Consider the following 6000-nt stretch of genomic DNA (forward strand, 5'->3'; position numbering starts at 1 on the left):
CTCACAGGCTTAGTGGTTTATTCAAGACTGGATTTATCTGTGTGTCAACCCTGGAATGACACCTTTTTTTTTTTCACCTTTATTTAACCAGGTAAGCCAGTTGAGAACAAGTTCTCATTTACAACTGTAACCTGGCCAAGATAAAGCAAAGCAGTGCTATAAAAACAACAACAACACAGAGTTACATATGGAATAAACAAAAACGTACAGTCAATAACACAATAGAAAATAGAAAATCTATGTACAGTGTGTGCAAATGTAGTAAGTTATGGAGGTAAGGCAATAATAATAGGCCATAGTGCAAAATAATTACAATTTAGTATTAACACTGGAGTGATAGATGTGCAGAAGATGATGTGCAAATAGAGATACTGGGGTGCAAATGAGCAAAATAAATAACAAAGAGGTAGTTGGGTGGGCTAATTTCAGATGGGCTGTGTACAGGTGCAGTGATCGGTAAGCTGCTCTGACAACTGATGCTTAAAGTTAATGAGGGAGATAAGTGTCTCCAGCTTTAGATATTTTTGTAGTTCGTTCCAGTCATTTGCAGCAGAGAACTGGAAGGAATGTGTCACGCCCTGGCTCTGGGGACTCTTGTATGTTGAGCCAGGGTGTTAGTTTCTTTGTGTAGTGTCTATGTTTCGTTTTCTATGTTCTGTTCTAGGTTATGTGTTTCTATGTTGGCCGGGGTGGTTCTCAATCAGAGGCAACGTGAATCAGCTGTTGCTTGTTGTCTCTGATGGGAAACCATACTTAGGCAGCCTGTTGTGCACTTGTGTTTTGTGGGATCTTGTTCCGTTAAGGTTTGTGTTTATGACCGAGGACTTCACGTATTGTTTTTGTTGTTTTGTGTTATATTGAAAGTACCTATTAAAGTATGTACTCATATCACGCTGCGCCTTGGTCCGTTCATTATGACGATCGTGACAGAAGATCCCACCAAAACAGGACCAAGCAGCGTGTCCAGGAGCAGACAGCCTGGACTTGGGAGGAGATCTTGGACGGGCAGGGTTCCTGGACTTGGGAGGAAATCCAGGCCGAAATGGATCGCCGTCCGTGGGAGGAGACGGTGGAGGCGCGCCATAGAGAGTAGCAGCGGCGCCAACCGGGTCGACGTCGGACACGCAAGAGGCAACCCCAATACATTTTTTGGGGGGGGCACACCAAGCATGGACGACGGGGCTGCTGGAGGCAGCTACGGGGCGAGTTTGGGGATTAGGAGAGGAGGCCACCGGGTTTGGGGGGCTGGAAGGGAGGTTGGCGGAGCCTAGAGGTAGAGCAGAGCCAACTCCCCGTACTCAGGCTAGGCAGCGTGAGACTGGGCAGGTTCCGAGGTATGTGGAGCTGCGTACTGTGCCGCGAGTGGTCCGGCACAGTCCGGTACGTCCTGTGCGAGCACCACGCACGTGTCGTGCTAAGGTGGGCATGCAGCCAGGACGGAGTGTGCCGGCTCAACGCTCGTGGCCTCCAGTACCCCTCCTCGGTCCCGGATATCCTGCGCCAGTGTCACGTGCTGTAGTGCCAGTACGAGTACACAGCCCTGTACGTCCTGTGCTGATGCCTCACACAGAGTGTGTAAAAATAGGCATTCAGCCAGGACGGGTTGTGTCAGCTCTTCGCTCCAGACCTCCAGTCCGTCTCCACAGCCCGGTCCGGCCCGTTCCTGCTCCCCGCACCAAGCCTGTGGTGCGCGTCGCCAGCCCGGTCCGGCCCGTCCCTGCTCCCCGCACCAAGCCTGTGGTGCGCGTCGTCAGTCCGGCACAGCCCGTGCCTGCTTCACTGGTGCCTGGTCAGGTACCGGTCAGCTGCTCCACACCGGCGCCTAAGCAATCCGCTCCACCGATGTCCAGTCCAGCTCCTGCCAGCGGGGCCAGACCAGACCAGGGGCGCTACGGGGGGGTTGTTAGAGGGTGGTGGTCACGCCCGGAGCCGGATCCGCCTCCGAGGAGGAATGCCCACCCGGTCCCTCCCCTGTTGGGTTTATGTTGGCGCGGTCGCAGTCCTGGCTCTGGGGACTCTTGTATGTTGAGCCAGGGTGTTAGTTTCTTTGTGCAGTGTCTATGTTTCGTTTTCTATGTTCTGTTCTAGGTTATGTGTTTCTATGTTGGCTGGGGTGGTTCTCAATCAGAGGCAACGTGAATCAGCTGTTGCTTGTTGTCTCTGATTGGGAACCATACTTAGGCAGCCTGCACTTGTGTTTTGTGGGATCTTGTTCTGTTAAGGTTTGTGTTTATGACCGAGGACTTCACGTATCGTTTTTGTTGTTTTGTGTTATATTGAAAGTACCTATTAAAGTATGTACTCATATCACGCTGCGCCTTGGTCCGTTCATTATGACGATCGTGACAGAATGGCGGCCAAAGGAGGTGTTGGCTTTGGGGATGACCAGTGAGATATACCTGCTGGAGCGCATACTACGGGTGGGTGTTGCTATGGTGACCAATGAGCTAAGATAAGGCGGGGATTTGCCTAGCAGTGATTTATAGATGACCTGGAGCCAGTGGGTTTGGTGACAAATATGTAGTAAGGGCCAGCCAATGAGAGCGTACAGGTCACAATGGTGGGTAGTATATGGGGCTTTGGTGACAAAACGGATGGCACTGTGATAGACTACATCCAATTTGCTGAGTTGAGTGTTGGAAGCTATTTTGTAAATGACATCGCCAAAGTCAAGGATCGGTAGGATAGTCAGTTTTACGAGGGCATGTTTAGCAGCATGAGTGAAGGAGGCTTTGTTGCGAAACAGGAAGCCGATTCTAGATTTTACTTTGGATTGGAGATGCTTAATGTGAGTCTGGAAGGAGAGTTTACGGTCTAACCAGACACCTAGGTATTTGTAGTTAGACCCGCCGAGAGTAGTGATTCTAGTCAGGCGGGCGGGTGCAAGCAGCGTTCGATTGAAGAGCATGCATTTAGGTTTTACTAGCGTTTAAGAGCAGTTGGAGGCCATGGAAGGAGTGTTGTATGGCATTGAAGCTCGTTTGGAGGTTTGTTAACACAGTGTCCAATGAAGGGCCAGTTGTATACAAAATGGTGTCGTCTGCGTAGAGGTGGATCTGAGAGTCACCAGCAGCAAGAGCGACATCATTGATATACACAGAGAAAAGAGTCGGCCCGACAATTGAACCCTGTGGCACCCCAATAGAGACTGCCAGAGGTCCAGAAAACATGCCCTCCGATTTTACACATTGAACTCTATCTGAAAAGTAGTTGGTGAACCAGGCGAGGCAGTCAGTTGAGAAACCAAGGCTATTTAGTCTGCCAATAAATGTTATTGAACACAAAAACTGCAATTCTCTGCTCTCCCTCTCTTTCATTACATTTAAGATTCACCAACCTGCCATCCTCAGCAATATACTATACAGACACTGATATGATATATTGATATTGATATGATACAATACAATATATAATTATTCAATAAGATACAGTATATGACCTTACACTTTATTGCCCATTTCCATGAAAATTCCTTTTGTGAAGTCAGCAGCACATCAAACATGTATATTCCTTTACTGCTCTAGGGATATAATTATCGTTTGGATAACCTTATTTACTATTATGTATTGATTTTTACCTTACATTCTTTCACTCTTTTTGCGATGTGCAATGCAGAAAACACCGGAAGAATAATTATAATTTAATTACCACAGTGAATTATTGTAATGTTTGTTTATGTGTCAATTAATCCCGTAAGGGATGGGTTGCCAATTGGCGATTTGACACAAAAATGAAATGTAATTCATTAAGTCATTCATACAGATGTAGGATCTCAATTTGAGCCAGTTTGCTACAGCAGGAAAAAATCCTCCAGCAACAGGAAATGTGAATCATTATGTGGATTATAATTCATGGTAATTTTTGTAGGGGTTGATACATTTTTCATAAGGGAAAATCAAGTCTGACATTTCAAAATGGAAATTCCAAACTTAAGAAGCCTTTTTAAACCTCAAATACAGCACAATTTAAAAAAGTATGCGTTGCAGGAATGTTCTCCTGCAACAGCGTGATCAAATTAAGATCCTACATCACAGTACAGTTGAAAAATATATGGCAAATAGAAATGTTCTATTGTGGAATGCAGAGTTTGGTTTTCGCCAGGCATTACTGGAACCATGTCGTCCAAAAAGTTATACTTTTGAATCATCTGTCCATAGAACGTTCTTCCAAGAGTCTTGATGATCATCCAGGTGCTTTTTGACAAACTTGAGTCAACTTTTTGGACGAGATGGGTCCCATTATGCCTGGCGAAAACCAAACACTGCATTCCACAGTAAGAACATCATACCAAAGGTCAAGCATGGTGGTGGTGGTGTGATGGTTTGGGGATGCTTTGCTGCCTCAGGACCTGGACGACTTGCCTTAATAGAAGGAACCATGAATTCTGCTCTGTATCAGAGAATTCTACAGGAGAATGTCAGACCATCCGTCTGTGAGCTGAAGCTGAAGCGCAGCTGGGTCATGCAGCAAGACAATGATCCAAAACACACAATCAAGTCTACATGAAAATTGCTAAAAAGCAACAAATTGGACGTTTTGGAATGGCCTAGTCAAAGTCCAGACCTAATCCCAATTGAGATGTTGTGGCAGGACTTGAAACGAGCAGTTCATGCTTGAAAACCCACACGTCACTGAGTTAAAGCAGTTTTGCATGGAAGAGTGGGCCAAAATTCCTCCACAGCGACATGAGAGACTGATCAACAACTACAGGAAGCATTTGGTTGGAGTCATTGCAGCTAAAGGTGGCACAACCAGTTATTGAGTGTAAGGGGGCAATTACTTTTTCACACAGGGGAATTGGGTGTTGCATAACTTTGTTTATGAAATAAATTAAATAAATATGTAATTGTTGTGTTATTTGTTCACTTATGTTCCCTTTATCTAATATTAGGTGTTGGTTGAAGATCTGATAACATTCAGTATAACAAATATGCAAAAGTAGAGAAAATTAGAAAGGGGGCAAATACTTTTTCATAGCACTGTATATATGTATGTATGTATTTATATATATATATATATATTTATATATATATATATATTTGCGAAATAAAACATTTGGGGGATTGGAAGTGATGCAGACAATTACATTGATGGAAGTAACAATCTATCTGCAATATTAAAGCTGATCTACCCCCTAAAACGTTTAAAAAATAATAAAAAATCCTACATCTGTAGAATACGTACTGTACATCCCACTATGCATAATGCATAGCGGGTACATACAGTATGTAGGATCTTAATTTGATCACTCTTTTGTTGCTGAGAATTTTCCTGTAGATGAGCTTCGTGATTTACATAAATTCACTGAAAACCCACACTAACACACGGTTCTATTATATTAACAGTATTGCACTTTTCATGTAGCCTATTTTTGGCCAGCTAATAGCCTAACCACCGATCAAGCACCATTAGGGACTAAATGTTCAAATACTGTTGCTGCAGGATTATTTTTGCTGTGACAATACAGGTCAAATTAAGATCCTACACGCCACACTTACTCGTACATTGATCATCAGGTTTCTCCCTAGAAATTGAGATGCCACTGCAATCACTCATTATAATAATAATACAGAAAACCATAGAAGCACTAATGAGATGTGTGTGGTCGCTCAACTGTATTTGATGTCATTGGCAGCAATAGGTCTTGGAGAGGGAAAGGATTATGAAGCCCAGAGCTATAATTAGCGCATGTGAAGTTAGTTACATATGGCTGCTGAAGCACATCCATTCAATACACACAGCATCCCCCCACTCTACATCAAAGTGAATGGAAAAGAAAGCCCTTTAGAGTGCCTGACCTGTAAAAGCTATCCATACTCATGATGCATACTAAATGGTGGTGCAGATAAAGTATTTATAGAGATATTGCTATATAAATATACAGTAGTATCATTGTATATATACGCATGCTTCAGTTTAATACAGTTTAGGATTTTCTATAACGAGAGTCCTGTAGTGCCGTTGACGGAAACATTCAGTAACATGATGACCATAATGGTC

This window comes from Coregonus clupeaformis, chromosome 37 (genome assembly GCF_020615455.1).
Source record: "Coregonus clupeaformis isolate EN_2021a chromosome 37, ASM2061545v1, whole genome shotgun sequence".
In the NCBI taxonomy this organism is placed as follows: Eukaryota; Metazoa; Chordata; class Actinopteri; order Salmoniformes; family Salmonidae; genus Coregonus; species Coregonus clupeaformis.